The sequence below is a fragment of the Mandrillus leucophaeus genome, unplaced genomic scaffold (assembly GCF_000951045.1).
Source record: "Mandrillus leucophaeus isolate KB7577 unplaced genomic scaffold, Mleu.le_1.0 Scaffold1207, whole genome shotgun sequence".
NCBI classification, from domain to species: domain Eukaryota; kingdom Metazoa; phylum Chordata; class Mammalia; order Primates; family Cercopithecidae; genus Mandrillus; species Mandrillus leucophaeus.
In genome coordinates, this window is record NW_012100399.1 from 777,523 (window position 1) to 800,074 (window position 22,552).

The 22,552-nt window shown below is 43.2% G+C and overlaps 1 protein-coding gene across 1 annotated transcript in view; it reads right to left on the reverse strand.

Annotated features, from left to right (window-relative positions):
• The window catches only part of OSBPL3 (oxysterol binding protein-like 3), a 191,911-nt gene extending 174,004 nt beyond the window's left edge, over positions 1-17,907 (reverse strand). The window contains exon 1 of the mRNA XM_011970628.1: positions 17,586-17,907. The gene's annotated coding sequence lies outside the window, so the exon portion shown is untranslated. The remainder of the gene's footprint in view (positions 1-17,585) is intronic.
• Between the last annotated feature and the right edge of the window lie 4,645 nt (positions 17,908-22,552).

A 22,552-nucleotide genomic window follows, 5' to 3' on the forward strand; every position in this document is an offset into this window, starting at 1 on the left:
TTCAGCAACATAAGCCAATAAATTTTCTTTTACATTGTCCTTATGCTGGATGAGTTTCTGTCACTTGCAGACAAATGCCCTAAAACAGCACCATTGCTGAATTCTTTTAAAACCCTTAATAGGAATAATTCTTCAGCCAGAGTGCCCACCCTCAATTATAATAAAAAGTTTTTAAATATTTTTGAAATGTAACACTCTGAGAAATGAATATGAACTAAGGTTATCCCTTATTATTCCCTGCATCTTCAGAACTTTTTGATGACTGAATTATTTCCGCTCACAAAAGAAAATAAGCTTCTTGGCATAACTGATGTTTCACACCCAATCCTAATACCAGATTGTTTGGGCTTTTAGAACACCAAAAACCTGTCTGCTTAGTTCTATTTTTGTGGATGTCAGGAGTTCACCGGATAAAGTGAAATCTGAGGGGTTTGCTGCTTGAATTCACTTCTTTCTTGAATTCATCCTCCCCCATGGAAAGGAAGAGAACCCAAAGAAGCGGGTGTTGGATTCTGAAAGCCTCTTTTCTGCCAACTTCCCCAGAACACAGAGGCCAGTTATGTGGTCAAACCACAACTGCAAAATGCTGATGTCAGCAGTGCCACTCTGGGCGTCTGTAATTGTTTCACCATGACAAAACTCCATTCCAGCCAGGCAGCACAGACTCACCATGGCAACCTCCACCAAGAATCCGGCCAGCCCACTTTCCCCTTTTTGCTGATATCTGCCCAGGGCAGACAGCAGCACATCTAGCTGAGTGCACATCTGACTGCCTATGCAAAATGACCTGGGTGAGATGGGAGTACACTGAATCAGACTCTGAGTGGTGGAATCTGCCAGCACGGAGTGGTAAAAAAGGGGCAGGACTACAAGTTCAGAGGACCTTGTCCTAGCCTGGGATTTGCTACCAAAGAGGAGTAACCTTAGATAAACCATTTCACCTTCTGAGGTGTCTATTTTCTTATCTTTAACATATGAGGAGTGGAAACAGATCAGTGTTTTTCACTGTGGGTAATAAACCATGTAGTGGGTGATGAAATCAATTTAGTGGATCAAGACCAACACTACCCATACAAAAAAATGATTGCAGAGGAGGGACAAGGACTATACAAGATTAGCCTGAGTACCTTGTAGTGCCAAAAAGTAAGGACATGCTAAAAAAAATCCACAATGATGGACTTATGTCAAAGTGACACAGGAGCCAACCGAAAGTACTCCTAATAGCTAAAGCTGGATGACCTTGAGCAACAAAATAAAGTACTACTAAATTATAATCCAAAGTATAGAATAAAGATCAATGGATCCACACTGATTAAAAAAACTGATTGAATAAACTAATGGAGAAGAAACAAATCCAACTCACAGAAGAATGCCAAATAATTTATGTAGCTACACTGCCCTCAAGAAAGTGCAGCGTAACTCCCCACTCCTTAGGTATGAGCTGTGCATAACAACTTACTTCCAAAGAGTATAGTATGGAAAGGGGGAGAAAAAAATAACCATATGGTGGAGAAGCCTGACAGACACTACCTCAGCCAGATGAGCAAGGTCAACATGACCAAAACTATAAATCATTCTGAAAACATATACTCTTGATATGATGTGATGAGAATTGCATTTTACCTCTGTAATCTTCTTCCCCCAAACCCATAACCCCAGTCCAATACAAGAAAATCATCAGACCAATCCCAATGGAGACATACTCTACAGAATACTTTACCATACTCCTCAAAGCTCTCGAGGTCATCAAACACAAGGAAAGCCTGAGAAACTATTACAGCCAAGAGGAGTCTAAGGAGATATGGCAACTAAGATAACGTAGAACCCCACATGGAGTCCTGGAACGGCAAAAGGACACAAAGGAAAAGCTAAGGAAATCTGAATAAAGTATAGACTTTAGTTATTAATACTGCAACAGTACTGGTCTATTGATTGTGACAAAAGTATCATACTAAGGTAAGATGTTGACAATGGGAAAACCACTGGGGGCATATGGGAATTCTTTGTACTATCTTCCCATCTTTTCTCTACCTCTAAAACTATTCTAAACTTAAAAGTTGTTTTGTCTTGGGGGCTGTGATTAAAACAAGTAAAGTTGGACAAACATTGAGCAATACCTGAGCAGGTGATCTCTAAGCTTTTTACTAGCTTTAAAGGCAATGTTTTGGGAAGTATTTTTAATACGCATGTTGTATTAATTTATTTATTGTGCTTTTCTTATTACTTGTAATTGATACTACTGGGCCACTAAAGTGCATGAGTTCAGAAGTACAGTTAGTGAGTTATGGAAACCATTCATTCATTTATTCAACAATAAGTATGTGCTCTGTATTATGTCTTCAAAAAATATTTACTGTGAATACATGAGGGAAAGGATTCTACATCTCCCTAATTTTGTTTTGTCTAAAAATCATTTGAATAAAATGTAGTATTTTCCAAGGAAAAAAGACAATGTAGAAGGAGCAATAAATCTACAGTAAGAAAATCTAGATACAAGTATGAGCTAAGCTATTTTTGCCCCCAGGGTAAGTCAGTCATCTGTCTTCAATCTGATTTTCCTTAGTCATCCCACAAGGTTAATACCTGCCCTGCCTACCTCAAAAGGTTATTTTGCTGTGAGAAGCAACATATATTAAAGTGATTTACAATTGTGGAAGTGTTATATAAAATAAGGGGGTTATGATAATCTAATAATCAGAATTCTCTCATTCTTCTCGGAATCAGAAAGGACTCCAGGCTGGTTAAGACTTGGTCTTTTGCCTACTGAACCAATGCTTGGATTTGCTAAGGGGTCCGTGAACCAGAGTCAGTATCTCCTAATAACTTATTAGAATTGCAGAATCTCAGGTCCCACTAAATCAGAAACTGTTGGGGGTGGGGACCAGCAATTTGTTTTATTAAATAATTAATTTGTTTGTTTGTTTTTGTAGAGACTGAGTATCATTATTCTGACCAGGCTGGTTTTGAACTCCTAACCTCAAGCGATCCTCCCACCTCAGCCTCCCAAAGTATTGGGATTATAAGCAGGAGCCACTGCGACAGACTCAACTCAGTGTTTCAGGACACTCTGACACTGCTGAGGTTCAGAACCACTGCCCTCAAAGGTGTGTCCCATTCATGTGGCCCCACCCCTCCAGCTGGCTCCCTGCCCAGCCAGAATGTTGCCTTGCCCTTGTTTCCTCCAAACCCCCTTCACATCCATTGACACCTGGCTAAGTCTCACACAAGTCCTCTAAGAAAGAGAAGGAGAAACAGTACTGTTCAAAAGGATGTGGGAGGTCCATGACTTGCTACAACCTCAGCCTGAGTTAACTAGCTACAGCAAGACCCACAGATCTCACTTCCTACAACATGGGTATTTTCCCCAGACTGGGAAGTTCTTAACCACGGAGAGAAATCCAGCACCTGTGGAGACCACACACTGCACATTTTACAAAAGAAACCAAACTCCCACATCCTGCCCTTCTGGGCCCTAGCATCCGTCAGACAAAGGCATCTTATCTGTGGGTCGGAAAAGGCAGTCATCTAATATAAAGATCTATCTACACCTAACTAGACACACGCAGGAAAATAAGACCTCTGGATGCCACAAACAAACAGGGCTTCCAGGCCCTTAATCAAGGAACAAATGATGCAGAACTGAAAGTAACAAACAAGCTGGAATGCTATTTTGCCCCACAGGATGAAAGACTAGAAAAACAGGAATTACAAGTCAGAAGTATGATGCATTGGCAGGTGTGCATGAAGAAGGCCAGGCAATCCTTTTTCTGAGCGATGTTTAGGCCAAAGACTTTCCTTTTTGACACCCTATTATTTGTATAATTCCTTAATGACACACATACAAAACAAACTTAAAGAAGACATTGGCCCAGAGAAAGACTAAGCTGAAAACCTAATTAGGGTGGAATTTTACACTATGTTTGTGTATATGTATGTTTATAAGGTAAAAGAACTGCTAGTACAAACACAGTGCCTCTCTAAAAAGGTTGGGCTTGTGTGTGCCTCATGAGGCTGATCATTACTTCCCAGGCAAAACTCATACATAAATCACATACCTACAAATGTATGTCAACAAATAATCATTTCTTTATTTACCGCCCCTTTGCTTATTCCCCATTCACAGTCTTTCGGAAAATATATGAAAAACATCCCCTAAGTGACTAATACATAAGATAAGCAATACACTGCCACACAGGCAAATTCAGTTTGAGAGACTGAATTTGCATGAACCATCACAATGCCTGTTCGCAGACAGTCTAAATCTATATTCACAGGCCATCTACATTATCTCAAATTTTTATGGTAATTTTTCATGTTTCCTATCATCCCTCCTTCCCACAATGTACACACAGAAATCTTCCAATCATACAACACTTAACATTTGTATTTGACTACCAGTTGAACAGATTAACACATACTACCTTGCTCAAAACATTCTGTGGCTCTCCAATGACCAGAGGATGAAGTAGCCATGTACCACCCTTGGGTGCCCATGAATTCTTACCCTACAGCTGCAAGGGATAACCCTGTTTCCACCTTTGCTCATCACTCCCCTCTACCTGAAATGTCCTTCTCTCCCATTTCTCTACCTTTTGAAATGGTATCACACTTCAAGGTCCTGCTCTATTAACACTCTTCCCATGAGATGTCTCCTGGTTTATTCTTTGAAATTACCCTCCCCAACTCAACGGTTATCATGGAAAAAGTACCCACCCCAGAGAATGATTGTGAGAATTAAATCAGATGATGTTCTTTCAAAAAGTACAGAGAATAGTGTCTCACTTCCAGCAAATATTTCATTTAAGAAACTACCATTATTATTTTATGGTCCTCCAATCTTTGTGACTAGTTACCCTTTCCTTACCTATCTCTTGGTTTACCTTCCCCAAGGTACCACATGCTTCTTCTCCCTTTCTCTCCTGGGACCTGCCTCAAAGGTTCTACAGGTAAGGGCCGCCTTAAGTGTCACAATTTTAACTAAACTGCTGACTCCTAGAACTGATCAACAGCTCTGCCCTCTCTCCTGAGCTATTGCTGGACATGTCTGTACTGATACCACCCATACACTTAAAGCTCAGCATATTCAAAACCAAAAGCATTCTCTTTCTCTAAGATCTACTCATCTTCCTATTTTCCCCAGCAGTAGTCAATGGCACCAGAAATAACACAGTCACATAGGCCTGACACTCTGCAGTTACTTTTTGGTTTGCTGTATACATTTACTTCCAAGTAAGTAACACATTTACATGGAACAATATTCAAAAGGTATAAGTTCAACTTCATACCTATCCTGCCTTCTGTTACTCCTTCCTAGGAGAGTCTGATGTTACAGCAATCTCTTTTATAACCTTCAAAAGATATTTTATATTTATATCTATACAGTGAGTACAATTAAACATTTATCAACCAGCTCTCTGGAAAAACAAAAACAAAAATGTTCTCATGTCTTGCGTTTCCTGATTTCCATGGTGTAAATACCCCACTGTGGCTGGCTTCAAATTACCAACATGAAGTAATCAGCCAAGGGCTTGGGAAGTCATGTACAGTTGGTTCCCACATGCCAGTGTATACTGGCTTCAGCACACCAGGTTTTTTGCTTTTTTTGAGTCGGAGTCTCCCTCTGTCACCCAGACTGGCGTGCAGTTGCATGATCTTGGCTCACTGCAGCCACTGCCTCCCGGGTTCCAGTGATTCTCCTGCCTCCACTTCCGGGGTAACTGGGATTACAGGCACATACCAACACGCCCAGCTAATTTCTGTATCTTTAGTAGACAGCGTTTCACCATGTTGGCCAGGCTAGTCTTGAACTCCTGACCTCAGCTGATTTGCCCACCTGGGCCTCCCAAAGTGCTAGGATTACAGGTGTGAGCCACAGCACCAGCCTCAGCCCACCAGTTTTAGTTATGTGTGCATATATGTATGAATACATGTCCATGTGTATATGTATATACACATATAAAATATATATATGGATATTCTATACTTTACTTTCTTAACTTCACAATAAATCTCACATATCATTCCGTATCAGAAAATGTAGAGCTGCCTCATTTTTGACAGCTCCATTATTTTTAAATCAGTACTTATTGATGAAAATTAAGTTACTTGCAATCTGGTATTTATTCAAATACTGCAAGAAACAATTTTGCATATATATCATTTTGTGAATTTTGCATATCTGTAGGATAAAGTTCTTAGGACTGTTATTACTGAGTCAAAGAGTGCATGCATTTGCAATTTTGACAGATACTGCCAATGGCTCACTAGTTTGGACTGACTTACATTTCCATCCACGATGTATACAGAATACCTGTTTCTTCAAACCTTTGCCAACACTATTATCACATTTTGTGATGTTTGCCAACCCAATAGGTGAAAAATAGCATTTCAATGAAGTTTTCATTTGCATTTTCTCTTTTTATGAGTGAGGTTAAAGTTTTCATATGTTTAAGAATCATCTGCATGCCATTTCGTGAACTATGTGTTCAAACTCTTTGCCTTTACAGTAACTGGCCTTTCTCGTACAGATTTGTTGGAGTTCTTTATATACTGATAAAAGTAGGTCTTTGTGATATGAATTGCAATTATTTTCCTAAATGTGTTGATTGCCTTTTGACATCATTTTTGAAAATTGACCCCGCAAAAATGATATGTAATCAAATAAATCAATCTTTTATTTTATAGCTTCTGGATTTTGTGTCCTATCTAGAAAGGATTTTTCATCTTATTATTAAAAGTGTATTGTATTTTTTTGTACTTCTAATTGTTTTAAAGTTTTGATCCATGTGGAATTTATTTTATTTTTTGCCTGATTGTACCAACACCACTTATTATCCCTTGTGGAATCATCTTTGCTTTCTCCCTCAACCCTACTCCCAACCCCTAGTTTCTAGGGGCTATCATTATAACTTTCCAGTATTTTGATATTATCTGTCTTTTTCCTCCTCTCACTGTGACCATCCCAGTTCAGGTCTCATCACTTTGTGCCTGTACTCCCAGCCTCTGCCTTTCTCTGTCACCACCAGAACACTTTCCACTAAGATAGCTCTTACCATGTCACTTCCTTGTTCGCTGTTTACAGAATAGTCTTTGGACTTACTATGGGATTTAGGACTTACACCAGTTGGGCCCTAATCTACCTCTCCATTCCTGTATGCTCTTACTTTTCACCATTACACAGTCCTTCTCTTCATCAAACTGGATAGTCCATCAACTCTCAAAATGTTATGCCTTGGCTCATCCTACCTACCACCTCTGCCTAGAACATCTTTCCTACCTTTCCCTTCATCCTTTTTTTTTTTTGAGATGGAGTCTCACTCTTGTCGTCCAGGGAGTGCAGTGGCACCATCTCGGCTGACTGCAACCTCCACCTCCCAGGTTCAAGCGATTCTCCTGCCTCAGCCTCCCGAGTAGCTGAGATTACAGGTGCCCGCCATCATGCCCAGCTAATTTTTGTATTTTTAGTGGAGACCGGGTTGCACCATGTTGGCAAGCTGGTCTCAAACTCCTGACCTCAGGTGATCTGCCTGCCTCAGCCTCTCAAAGTACTGGGATTACAGGCATGAGCCATCGCACTCGGCCCCTTCATCCCTTTCTTTATCTCAATTCTATGTGCCCTTCAAGACGTGTCTCAAACACTCACTTCTCTGCAAAAGCATCTCCCTAACTCCTCCTGAGCTCCTATGGCACTTTAGTATCTTGTTTATATAAGTAGAGAAAAGATGGATCGACATATAGAGATACAGACAGATATATAAATATAAAAAACACAGTTGAAGGGAGAAGGAGGAGTGCTATAAACGTATAAACCCCGAACTGAAGTGAATATTCTTTGAGGTCAGGGGCTGTTGGTTAATTAACATTTGCCTGCTCCCTGCTTCTAGGTAGCACCTTGTACATAACAAATTGTTTTTAATAAAACGAAAATGTCTGGGGCTTAAAACATTAGTGTGCATCATAATCACCTGAAGGGCTAAAACCAGTTTTCTGGACTCCACCCCCAGAGTTTCCAATTCTATGGGTTTGGGCCCCACCTAAGTTCTGCTAACAAGTTCCCAGGTGACACTGATGCATCTCCTGGAGTCATACTTTGAAAACCACTGCCTCAGACCGTTCCTCAAACCTCAAAGTAAAAGCCTTTAGAAAACCGGGACAAAATGTGTCCAAAAGTCTCATGGACAGGAAAATCCTCTCAAACTGGGTGTCACTTAGATATGTATAGATTTCATCCCATCTACCCTGTCCAGCTCAAAGAGGCAGTGTGGCCCAAGGCCCCAGAGGCAGGTATCACAGGAACTACATCCATCCTCTGTTCCTCGGACTGCCAGTCCAATGCTGTTCAGCACACAGAGGAGGTCTCTGGTCAAGGGCTTGGCAGTAGAGGCTGAATGACCTAACTGTACCCCAGTTCTGCTGCTTGCTCTCTGTGTGACCATAGGAAAACTACTTCACCCTCTTTAAGACTGGATAGCCAGGGTTCTTTGGGTGGAAGCAACAGAAAACAATTTGGTAAATGAAGCCAAAGAACATGTATTAGAAAAAAAAACAGTTCAAGGAACTAAGAGGAGGCTGGAGAGGCAAGCCCGGGCACAGCTCTGTGGGATGGAAAGCTACACCACAACAAAGCTGTATGCACAGATGGTCTGGCCATGACACATCTCGCAGCAGACTCTCCATGACCCTCCCACACCCAGAGTCCAGAGAGAGGCATGTGACTGACCTGGCTCACAGGGCCACAGCTGAGGGGAATGGGGCCCCTCCTTCTGGTCCCAGCAGACTATATCCAGAGGCAAGAAGTGATTTATCGAATGGAAATCAGGAAGGGTAAAGGGATGTTGGAAAAATGAAAGAGCAAGTGACTGCTCCCCAGCCTCTGTTTTAACACTGGTAAATTGGAATGATAGTAACCACCTCCCAAGTTGTAAGATCTAAAGAGGTAGCGTAAGTAAAGCACTTAGCCTGGCACATGGGGAGCGCCCAACAGCTACTGGCTGCCACTGTTATCACTGTTATTCATAATTACCTCCATCTTCAAAGGAAGGATGGTTTCCCCTTCCCTAATAACTCCAACAAGCTCTGAAGGAAACCTCGGTTAATTCTGTATACACCAGGAATTTGCACGAAACAGCCCTACACCTGAGAAAAACTCAAGTGGGCTTCCCTGTATTCTTTTAGGCTTCACATACCGCTAACCCACTTTGCCTCAGATGCCAGACAACTGAGCTACACTAGAAACCAGCCGGCAAGTTATTTTAAGCTACATGCAGGGCTATGCTGGAGGGCAGGTTGTTAGGTATCATTCTGTTTCTGCTACAAAGGTGTTAAAAACTCAACTTTGGATTCAACTCCCATTAGCAAATAAACAAACCGGTGTGTCGCACCAGAGAGAGAAATTCAAAACCTCAAAAGAGGAGTTAAGGCCTCCTCCCACTCAGTTCTACATGGCCTCTAGCAATGGCAGACAGACACAAAAGGGCAGGACTCTGCTCCTCTCATCCTCCTTTGAGGATTCCCCAGCCACATTCTCTTTTCTCCTCCTTCAGCAGCCTGAATCACAATTTACAAAAACAATGAAACTTTTCTCTCCAGGGTCCCAATTAAAAGCCAGACTCACTCCCTTTGAGCCACATCTCCCCACTGTAATTAATGAACTCTCTGCAACTCTTTAATGTCTACATCCCCTTCTAGTCTGTAAGCTCCTTGAAGGGAGGTTTCCACATCTGTTCAATTCATCACCACATCCCCTGCACCTAGCCTGGTGTCTGGCACATGGCATGTGCTTAATAAATATTTGTGAAATGTATGAGCAAAAATCTTAGTGCATGCTTTAATTCTAGGGAGGCATCTGCTTCAAATTTAATAGGAGTTGCTGAGATTAAAAAATATATACATACATAAATATCTACACACATATGTATACATATATGTAGATTAAAATATATATATTAGCTTTAGCTTCTAAACATTTCAGATGACTGTCCACCACAAGTTACTTCGGGAGGGAAAATTTTTTTTTTTTTTTTTTTTTTTTTTTGAGAAGAAGTCTGGCTCTGTGGCCCAGGCTGGAGTGCAGTGGCCAGATCTCAGCTCACTGCAAGCTCCGCCTTCCGGGTTTACGCCATTCTCCTGCCTCAGCCTCCCGAGTAGCTGGGAACACAGACGTCCGCCACCTCGCCCGGCTAGTTTTTTGTATTTTTTAGTAGAGACGGGGTTTCACCGTGTTAGCCAGGATGGTCTCGATCTCCTGACCTCGTGATCCGCCCGTCTCGGCCTCCCAAAGTGCTGGGATTACAGGCTTGAGCCACCACGCCCGGCCATGGAAAAATATTTTATAAGATGTAAACTATAATTTTAAAGTTCTTGTAACCATTACGATATTTGATATCAAGACAGAAAACCTTTAAAAGTGGAGGTGGAAATCTTTACAAATACTACATTTTAATACATGCTTGGAGAAATGTTACATTAAGGAAAGTATATGACCCACGGAATACTAAAAATAAAGATTTTAGTATTTTAACTGTAGAGGGTAAACAAAATAGCAAACTTTATTTATAGTAACTGTTCAGGGATCCTCTGCCAATCCCGCACTGGATTGCTCATTGCAATTTGATTCTGTTATGCTTTACATTTAAGCTATTTTTTAACTCAGATCTACTCTCACGCAATCTGAGAAATCACAGATAAGGATTCCGCTAAGATTGTTCATCCAGCCCACACTTGCTCAGAGAACTGGGTTGATTACCTCAGATATTTTTTTCATAAGTAAACACAGACATATAGACAGCAACATAATTTTCATCTAAAGAAATTTTTATGAAAGCAATTTGCTTCTTAGCTTTAAACCCACACATGATTATTATTGTTCCCTAAGAATCATATTCCACTCTTACTCAAGGGGCCTTGGAGCGTCTAGAAACAACCATATTCTAGCTCTCAAACAACAGACTTAGGGAGAGGCGGTTATAAACCAAGTCCAGAGAAAATTCAATTTCAGGGGTGCAAACAATGTGACTAAGAACAAGGAAATTACCACTGAGCCTTCTGTATTTTTCCAAGATGAAGGAAATATTTCATCAACTTCACAACAAAATCATTTAGATTAATAACCAAAGAAGCAATTCGTCACACTGCTATTCCATTTATTATTATAAAAGAATTTTTAAATGTTCACATAGCTTAAATAAGTCCAGGAATGATATTGGAAGGCTATAGCCTGCCTGCTATAAGCTTCTGCAAAGAAGCATCTTTGAAAAAAATCAATATTTTCCAATCCTTTCATACCAGAGGAATTCTTTATAAAAATATTATACTCTAGACTTTTAAAAGATGCCTTTGATATTTCCAAACTTTTTATTATGAAAAATTTCAAATATATACAAAAGTATAGCACTGTACTGCCCAGCTGAAATGTAATAGGAGCCATAGATGTAATTTTAATTTCTTAAGTAGACCAAGAGTAAAAGAAAACAAGTTAGTTTTAATTACACATTATTACAATATATTCAAAATATTATTTCAACATGTAATGTTTAAAAATTGAGGTATTTTTACTTTATTTTTCATACTAAGTCTTTGAAATTCAGCGTGTGTGTTATACTTACAGCACTTCTCAGTAAGGACTAGCCACATTTTAAAGGCTGAATAGCCACATGCGACCAGTGGCTGCTCAGCAGACACCACAGAGAGAGAATTCATCACCTAGCCTCAACGATGATCAGCTCACAGACAGCCTTGCTTCCTCCGTACTCCCCCTCCTCATCCCCAGATTATTTCAAAGCAAATCCTAAAAACTGTAGCATTGCAGCCATGTTCAAAGTTCCTTGACTCTTTTTAACAGTTGGTTTGTTCAAATCAGTATCTAAAAAATCAACTATGGGGACCTCTTTTTAACGACGAGACGTTTTGCTGACTGCAACATAATAGGAGTTACACTTTTAGTAAAATGCTGCAGTCATTTGAATGTTTATTACGCATCTATCTTGTGCCAGGTTCTGTTCTAGCTCCACGATAAAATAGTGAACAGGGCTCGAAGGAACTTCTGGACTACACATTAGGGTCGCATTAGAATCAAACTTTTTTTTAGAAATGCCAGTCCCATCAGCTAGCAAATAGATAAATAAAACCATGGTATATACATATAATGGGGTATTACTAGGTAATCAAAAGGAATGAAGTACTGATACACGTTACAACAGAAATTAACCTTGAAAACAACATACTAGGTGAAAGGAGCCAGACACAAAAGGCCACATACTATATGACTCCCCTTATATGAAATGTCCGGAATAGGCAAATCCATACAGGCATAAAGTAGATTAGTGGGTGGGGACTGGGGGAATGGACGGGCAGTATGGGGAATGACTGGTAATGGGTGCAAATGTTTTTTAGCGGGTGATAAATGTTTTAAAATGATGGTGATGGTTGCACAACTCTGAATATACTAAAATCCATTAAATGTTGTACCTTTAAACGGATGAACTGTATAATATGTGAATTGTGTCTCAACAGTGAGTGGTGAGCTATGAGTCTAGACAGGGAAGCAGGAGCTGATTCAGAGAGGGCCTTGCAAATCTGCTTTAAAATGTGAAATATTCATTGATCCATAAAATATTCACAAAAATTCCATTTTGAATTCCATAACAATTTTAGTACATTTTTATTAACAGCATTACCATAGATATGAAAAAATAGTACATAACATAGGCAAAATATTTATTCTACAGACAATGATTATTATATGTGTGAATTTGAGATCTCCTTGCAATATCTCCTTGGTCCAAAGATGAGAGCAACCAGAATAGGTGCTTTTCATGGATTTAACTAGAAATTCTATTACTTCATCATAAAATGATGATGGCATATTCTATTGCTTCATCATAAAATGATGATGGCATAAAATACTGTGGATCAAAACAAATTAGAAAACTAGAAAACAAAATGTCACATTCCAATTACCTTTTCACAGAATATTCTAACAAAATGCAAGCAAATATAATTAATATTTTTTTCAATTGAACAGTTATTATAGATAGGACACCATGTTTAGTGACATGAGGAATAGAAACCTAAGGAACACACATTCACCCTGCCTTCAAGGCATTTAAAATCTAGTAAAGGAGGCAGTAAGTTTGAATAAATTACTAGCACAGGAGGCAACAGGGTGAGAGGAATAGGGGAAGATAAAAGGTAAGAAGTGCTGAAGGAAGGAAGGAAGGACACCAGCAACATACTTTGTGATCAGAAACTGAACTGGGAAGTTTCTCATATTTTAAAAAAACAAATGCTCTGGGAAATTGGGTTTAGAGAGATTATGCTGACAAAAGTAGTTTATGAGTCCAGCTTTGAAAGACTTAGGTTTTCACACGGAGAGACCAGAGAGCTTTCTAGGCAACAGGAGTGCATGGACAAAGGCAAAATCCTTTGTTGATTAATAAAACTCAGACTACCAGTTCACAGGGTTGGGGAATGATGGGATGAGGCCAAAGCTGAGCCCAGTCTGCTGGATCGTGACTTCAGGCTAAGGAATCTATGTGCAAGTAAGTAGAGAAAATAACTTGAGGATTGAGTCTGAGATCCACCATATGTTAGTTGCAAAGCAGTTGTGAACTTAACTTTTCCTAGCCTCATCTGGAGACTGGAGGTATAATAACAATGCCTGCTTTGATGCTGCCCTGAGGAATAAATGCAATAATGCACGTACAGGAACGTATGACAGCACCCAGCACATAAAAGTTCAGCAGCTGTTACTACTGTTGTTAATGTTATTCACTACATAAGCCACCCAATAATTTTTAACAACATAATTACAGTACTTAAAGAATTTACCTGACCATGAAAACAGAGACAGGATGAAACCCCGTCTCTACTAAAAAAATACAAAAAATTAGCCGGGCGAGGTGGCGGGCGCCTGTAGTCCCAGCTACTCGGGAGGCTGAGGCAGTAGAATGGCGTAAACTCGGGAGGCGGAGCTTGCAGCGAGCTGAGATCCGGCCACTGCACTGCAGCCTGGGCGACAGAGCGAGACTCCGTCTCAAAAAAAAAAAAAAAAAGAAAACAGAGACAGGAAAACAGAGGTAGGAAAACCCACCTGTAGACAATGTTAGGACAGAATGCACAAGTCCCTAAGATCCTGAACTAAGATGCTGCAAGGCCTCCAGGAAAGGACCAATGTGAGAGACACTGAGACAACAGTTAGGGTGAGCCTGAAGGTGATCTGAACCGTAGTAACTGGAAAAACAAAAAACAAAAAACAAAAAAATTTCCAGAAGGGGCCAGAAAGCTGATAAATATGTAAATTTAGACAGGAAAGGAATGTGCAGAGAACCATAAACAACTCTCAATTATGCATGGAAGGCTTTTTCCACCTAACAGTTTCCATCTTCCCTAGTATCCTACACCTCAATCTCTTCCTCAGGCATTCTAGGTTGCAGGGTTCTCCAACCCTTCCTGGAGTACTCTTGAAATAGAATTAACAAATAGGAAAATACAGTACTGCTGAGAAGTACATTATAAATAAAACTGCATTATCTAGACCCTTATGCGGGGGAAATGTTACACCAGCACCCAAACTGGAATAAAGTAGAAGAAAGAAGGAATCACTAATTCCTTCCCCATCCCATTTTGCCATGAGCCCTTTAGGTGGTACCCATGCCACTCCTCCCCAACTTTTCACCCTCAGTGTCAGTGCAAGAGTGGAGAGTTGAAATGTAGTTGTTTCACTGAAAGCCTACTGCAGAAGCTTTTGGAATTAGTAGCAGTTTCTAACTCTCCAATCTGCATTAGACAACAGAGGAACTAGCTGGTTTCCCAGCACTTTCTTTAAGAGGTATAAAGCATTACTTCAGAGTTCACTTACCACAGTGAGTAAAACCAATCAGATATCTCTTTAGATTTAGATGAAAGGAGGATTTCCTTTCCTTCTGGATTAAAAGTCCCCGATCTACCAAGCCCACAAACCATAAACGCAACCACAAAAATCAATGGCAGTAAGAGTCTCAAGGATTCTGAAAACAGTACAACCAGACACTTGATATTGGCACCAGAAAGTTTACAGCCCAATCTCAGATGGTTTTAATATTTGTATCATTGGACTCTATCATGAGTTAACATCTAATTAAATAATGGGGCAAGAATTGAAGTCAGACTATTAAAAAATCTAGCTCAGCAATTTATTGGTGACCTTAGGTAAGTTCCTAAACCTCGGTTTCCAATTCTTCACCTGAAAAATGGAGATAACCTCACAATACTGCCCAGCAAGATGGTGAAAATTACAGCTTACCGGCAGGGCACGGTAGCTCACACCTGTAATCCCAGCACTTTGGGAGGCCAAGGCGGGCGGATCACGAGGTCAGGAGATGGAGACCATTCTGCCTAACACAGTGAAACCCTGTCTCTATTAAAAATACAAAAAACTAGCTGGGCGTGGTGGCGGGCGCCTGTAGTCCCAGCTACTCACGAGGCTAAGGCAAGAGAACGGCGTGAACCCGGGAGGCGGAGCTTGCAGTGAGTCGAGATCATGCCACTGTACTCCAGCCAGGGCGACAGAGCAAGACTCTGTCTTAAAAAAAAGAAAGAGAGAAAGAAAGAAAACTACAGCTTATGGCAGCAGCCTGGGAATATGTGGCTTATGATGTAACTATTAGCGATTGCTGAAAATATATCTCAATAAGAAAACAGTAAATCTTTTGGCTAAGCCATAGCTTTTGATACAAATAAAGCTAAATGTCTATTAGCTGTAATGGTGGAAACCACATTTTAGTTTATTGGAAGAGGTCCAGCACAATAGAGACAAAATGAGCTGGAATCCTAGTTCTGCCAGGATAACCTTGGCAACACTGGTTAACCTGCTGGACCCTCAATTTCCCATCTGGTTAAATATACCTAGCTAACAGACTTCTGTAAATTTAATGAGGTAATCTACAAAAGTTCCTAGTATTGCTATTTGTTAATTTTCCCAATAGTAAATTAAGGATAAAGATGAAAATCAAAATCAGCTATGAAATCCTCATTCCTCATATTTACAGAGAAGGTTTCATTCTACAAATGTTTATTGCAAACCTACTGTGTGTTCTTGACACAGGGGATCAAGTGATGAACAAGACAGACAAGATCTCTGCGTTCCTGGTACTTACATCCTAATGAGGGAAGACAGATAACACAATAATCCAAGGAGACAATTTCAGGGAGAAATTTAAGTTCTATGAGCAACAGCAAACAGGTGACGTGGCTTGGCTAGACGGGAGGGTCATTTAGCTTGGATGCATACAAGCCCAGGCCTGCCTGACTGATCTCCTTTAGCCAGGAGGACCTCACCTTGTATGATACTTGCGGGGTACAGTGTAGATGATGAGAAACCAGGCCTTCGCTTTCACCTATCTGTGGAAGTATCTCTTTTGCAGCTGTAGTTTAAAACATTTCTAAATGCCCTCATCCCAATACTCAAACTCTGAGGGTCAGAGCAACCCCGAAGGGTCTCAAGCACCTCTGCGCAGTACGCAGACACATGGAAACCGACAACTTCACAGTCCCTTCAGCTCCAAGAGTCCCGTCTGAGGAGACTGGTGGCTTGTGAGATGGAGAAGGACAAGCACAAGTGTGCAGGAGGCAGCAAGCAAGTTGCGTTGCCGAAGGAGGGGCGGCGCGCCCGGGCTTAAGAAGTATCTGGACGACCTACGACAGTGCTCATCAGCGACTCCAGAGGCTAGGAACGCTCCCCGGGAAGCTGGGCAGTGCTAAGGGGCTGCCTGGGAGTATCTGGCTTATGATGACAGTACTTAAAGAATTTACCTGACCATGGAATAAACAGAGACAGAGATAGGAAAACCCAACTGCAGACAATGTTCAGAAAGAGTACATTAAGTCCCAAAGACCCTGAACTAAGATTCTGCTGCAGGGCCTCCGGGAAAGGACCAATGTGAAAGACACTGAGATAAGAGTTAGGGTGAGCCTAAAGGTGATCTGACCAGTAGTAATTGGAAAGTCAAAAGAAAAAAATTTCCAGAAGGGGCCAGAAAGCTGATGAATACGTAAATTTAGAAAGGAAAGGAACGTGCCCTGGGCCTCCAGCCCGGCACGGGGGATCTGGGCAAGCCGCGGTTGGGAAGGCGGGCGAGCGGAGCGCCTGCCCCGAGAGCGTTGTCTCAGTCTCACCGGCGCGCCCCATCCCGCGGATGTGGTAAAGCGTCGCGCTCCGCCCAATTAACCAGGCTTCCTGAGCCTCCAGCCCCGGCGCAGAGCCTCCCTGCTGCCCAGGACAGCTCCGCGCGCCGCGTCCTCCCGCACCTGCGCTCCAGCCCCTGCGCTCGGTTCCTCCTGGCGGTCAATCCTCTGAGTCGTCCCTCGAGGGACGGAGCCCTAGGGTGGGTGAGACCCGGGTCCTCCCTCCCCGGGAGCTTCAGCCGGCACCGAGGGCGAGCTCCCAGGCTTCGGTCTGCCCCAGGGCCGGATCCTCCCCGGCCGACACGGGCAGACCCCGGTTCTGCAGAGACCCGCGACGCCCCCCAAACCGCAGCCCTTCGGAGCCCGCGCCGCCGCCTGGCCCCCCGACACCTCGGCCCCATTTAGGCAGGCGCCCCGCCACTCACCTGAGCGCTGTGCAGCCGGAGACACTCCCTAGTTCCCCGGTGCAGGGCTCGGGGGTTAGCGCACAGACCCGGGAGAAGGCAACCCGGCTTCTCCGGTCTCCCCGCAACGTGCAGCTGACAGCTCTCGCACCGGCCGCAGGAGTCGGGGGCGGGGATGGCCACTCGCTGACAGACGGGGCCGGAGCCGCGCTGCGCACCGGCCGCGTCGCGCTCTAGTCCCTTCTCCCGGGCCGGCTGGCGGGCGCCACCAGCACGCGGCCAGTTCTGAGTACTTTGCCCAGAACTTCTCTGCGCGCGCCGCCCGGCGATTAGCCAGAGGAGCGGCGCAGGGGCGGGAGCGCAGGGGAGGGGCCTGCGAGGCCCGGGGGCGGGGCCCCGAGGGGGCGGGAGGGCAGCAGAGTGACGCACGTTTCCACCAATCATAAGTCGCCTTTGGGGAAGGAGGTGGGGCGATGCCCTCGGAAGAAGCCCGCGGATTCCATGACGCAGCCAGGGGACTAGGGATCCCGGATTTCGGACGGGTTGGGAGGGCGGCGGTAGGCGAGTGCTGCGGCGTGGCACGGAGTGGGGCTCCCGGCGGTCCAGCTCGGTGCCTGCTAGCTGTAGGCGTTCGGTAAATGTTCCTCGAGTGGCTCTTCCTGGCCAGGGAAGGAGGAAGAAGTGAAGGCAGAGTGGGAGGGGCAGGTTTACGAAGAAGGCTCCAGGGGACCCTTGCGTTCGCACAGGCTAGGAGAACTCTACCTCCCGAGGAAGTCAGACTGAGGCAGAGGAGTCGAAAACGGAGGAAATACGTGGGGAGGCAGCACTCTAGGCACGAGATGACAAAGGACAGTATCATTGTGAGACCCGGGGCTCGGAGACCGTGACCCTACCTCCAGAGGCAGCCGTGCAGATACGTGCCGGAGTGATTTTGTTCTCTGCAGTTTATGTGCAAGGGGGTAGGGGGTCGGGAGAGCACCGTCGTTACTATTAAATCTCCCTGAAAGACGGGAAAGTCCACCCGACTTGACTTCCCAGTAGCCCAATGGCCGCCTTTGATCCTAGCATGAATGCAAGCAGCTGATGATTTGGGGTCAGTTTGCAGACTGCAAATGTGTCGAGTGCCGCAGGTGGCGGGTGGGAAGGGCATGAGCATTTACTGAGCACCTATTATGTGCCAGGAGCAGTTGCGAGCTTGCAACTGTGAGAAAGGCGTACCAGGCTCCTGTACTCACGGGTCTTGCATTTTTGTGGAAAGGCAGACAATAAAGAAGAGAATATACATATCCATGCACAAAATAAAAGGCTGACGGACTGCTGGTACTGAGAGGAGAGCCAAGCCCAGCTTTCGAAAGTGGTATAGTGCGTGATGGCGCGCTCACCCTGAGGGGCCTCTAGGCGCGGGTGGCTTTTACCCAGATTCCTGAGCATGGGAAAGGAGCTGCCACACCCAGTCTCGCAAAGAGCGTTCCAGGCGAAGGGAATAGCAAAGACAAGGTATTTAGCCTCCCTGAAGACCCAACTGACCGACCTCACCCAGCTGGGCACCGCGCGTGGCTCGCTGGGCTCGGCGCCTGGCACAAAGGGCTCCACAGTGTTAAATCCCCCTACCAACCACCACCTGAGGCGCTCGTCGCATCTCCAGTCTCCAAACTGACCCCAATTCAAGGTTTCTGAGACTCTTTCCGGAGCTATTCTGTTCACATTTCATTCACCACGTTCAGATCTCCGCTTTCTGGAACCATCCCCCTCGCGAAATGTCTGGGACTGTCTATTTCGGATCTGGCAGGCGGCAGGCGAGGGCGGGAGGCGCCAGAGATGCTGCCGAGCAAACCGACTGTCATGCCGCCTGCGTCGGCACACGGAAAAGCTTATTGGAGAAGATTTCAAATCGAATGACTCCGCGGTTCCTAAACAACCTCGCAAAGCCCGACCAGCGCCAGGTGGCTCGATGGGTAGTGGAAGGACGTGTCTGGCAGGCGCGCGGACAGTCCAAGGAGGCACCTTGCCCACGCCCAGCCCCGCTGCCGGAGCAGCTTAGACTGGGTTTTCCCAAACCTCCTTCCATTTTTCTATAATTCCTCTCTGAGAGAGGCTTGCTCTGCCCTCCTCCTGCCAGTCCCCTTCCTCGTTCAAGCTATTTCTTTTTCTTTTGCTCTCCACCTTCAGCCTCTCCGCCTGTTTCTTTAGCATTGGTTTTTCTGTAGGAGACCAACCTTCAATCTGAAAGGAAGTTATTTGCATAGGGCTTTGTTGTTTACACTAGCATCCCGTTCTGGGCTTTTTCATTAATGTCTTCCAAATCAAATCATAATAGAGTGTACAGTCTCTCTCTTTGTGTGTGTGTGTGTGTGTGTGTGTGTGTGTGTGTGTGTATACTTGAGGCGTTAATTGGACAGGATGAGAGAATTATTCACATTGTGCCTTGTCCCCAAGTAAAGGAGGAATTGTACTGTGGCTTTTCATAGTTTCATTTCCTCTTCTACTCCTAAATAAGCTTCCAGGCTCTCCAGCTCCTAAAATCTAAAGGAAAAAAAAAAAAGTTGAAACCCACGCGGAGCTAATTATTCTTGAAAAAGCTTGTTAATGTTCTAAAATTAGCTTTCTTCTCAGAGTCTTATTTTAAAATAACGATTTGAATGTCTAATAAAGATCAGTGGTTCCATATTAAGAGTTCCTAGAGACCCTCTTCTTTGAACTGTTGAACAAATACTTTTTCTCTTTGGAGACACGCCCACCACAGTGGGAATTTTTCACATTTGGCACAGTGGTCTTAGCTTCTGAAATCGGTAATAGGTAAGCGGGTGCTACCTGAGTTTGCATGTTTTGATAGTAAAGGAAACTGAGGACCTCTAGAATCAGACTACCTCAGTTCCTGTCTTATGATGACCACCTCATTCTGTGATCACCTTTCCTTGTCTGTAAAATGGAGATAATTAAGTACCTGCTGGACTACAGGAAGAGTTTGATCATCCATTTGCAAACAGTTCCTGCATACAGAGTTCTCAACCTCAACACTATTAACATTGTAGGTAAAGATAATTCTTTCCTGCTGGAGGTGAGGGGTGGGGAGGGGTGCTCTCTTGTGCATTTAGCAGCATATCTGGCCTCCACCTACTAGATTCAAGAAACACCCTGTCCTCCCCAGTTGTAACAACAAAAAATCTCCAGACTTTTGCCAGAAGTCCTCTGAAGGGCAAAATCCCCCCCCCCCCTCCATGAGAACCACTGGCATAACACATAGTAAGTGCCTACAGGAGGCGATGTAGGGAAATGCTTATGGATATGGGTTTCTAAGGTGTCAACCTCAGGCAAATTTTGTTTCCTTAAGCCTCATCTGTAAAATGGGAATGATAATAATGCTAACTTCTTAAAGTTGTCTACATCTGTAAAATGGGAATGATAATAATGCTAACTTCTTAAAGTTGTCTAAGGATTAAATACAATTGTGAATGTAAAAGCAATTTGCACAGTGCCTGGCACATGGTAAACTCAACATATGAGCTTCTGGTCTCATTTGTTTCCTGTGAAGAGAAGGCATTGGGCTAAATTGGGGATGACACATCTTGACTTATTTGCTGCCACTTTCCTCCTGCCTTGTATCAGGCAAGGCTGCCTTTTCCGCTGAGTCCAAATAGAGCCTCAGAATCCTTCTCAACACTGCAAGAAGCTGCCACTGATAGGCCAAGATCAGTATCTAAGATAATGCTGAATTGCTATTCTGGGGCTAGATGAACTTTAAGATCCCTAATAGCTTCAGTTTTCTGAGACGATTACAAGTGAGGAGGAACTATTGTTTATCACTTCATCAACTTCTTTTATGAAGGGGTGGTGGAGCAAGGCCCAGAAAGTTCCCAGTGTCTTGACCATAATCATACAGCCTATGAATGGTCAGAGGCTAAGTCTCCAACCCTCTTAAACGGCCATCTTTTTGCCACATCTACCGCCTATGGAAAGTGGGAAAAACACTTGTCTAAATCTGAGTTGCCATCTTCTCCAACCTGTACAGCCCTACTCATCTTCTTCCTCCTTCACTTTCATCTGAAAAATGAATCAAAGTATTTAGTTGCATATGAACACCTTGTAAGCATTCTTTTACAACTGTTAGTATAATTCTTGACAAGGATTGTTCAAAAATTCACCAATTCCTTTATTAGATTGCCTGCTTTGTATAAGGGATCATTCTTAGCAAGCACTTCAAAGTGAATAAAAATGAATCAGTGAGTGTCCCTTCAGTGCTTTTATAGTTTTCTATATTGGGCAGATCAGATGTGGACATAAATAACTACAACACAAGCTAAAAAATGGAAAATGTCCTGAGAGGTACCAAAAATGTGTTCAGAGAAGAGAGAAATTATTTTGGGAATTAGGAGCTAGAGCCATTTCCTGCATGTCTTTGTTAACATTTTTAACTTTTGGAAAAAAAAATTCTTATTTATTACAGTAAAGTTATCCTTGTAGAGGAAGTTGCAACATTGTTAGTTTTCCTGGTTCAGATACATTTCCTGCTTAGTTTAAGTCAACATGATCAGTGCAACTAAAAGTCACAGATTATTCTAATTCTAAATTGGTTTTCATCAGCTGTTTACAATTTCTGGGATTTCTGGGCTATTCTAGAGGAGGCTTGCTCACCTTTAGTTTCCTTTCTTTTTTTTTTTTTTTTTGAGACAAGTTCTCACTGTTGCCCAGGCTGGAGTGTGGTGGTGGTGTTCCCAGGCCCAACTAAGTGTTGGGCTGCTGTTTCTCGTGGCCCAATAGTGAGATGCAGATGAACTCAGGATGAAGAGAGTTTTTATTTTTGCAACTGGTTACAGGGAGAAGGCTTGGAAATCATCGCCAGACCAACTCCAGATTACAAAGTTTTCCAGAGCTTATCTACTTTCTAAGTTATATGTCTACATGTAAGTGTACATTCATCTAAGACATAAGTAATTAACTTCTTTTAATCTATAACTAAAGTCTGAGTCCTGAAGACCTTCCTCTGGAGC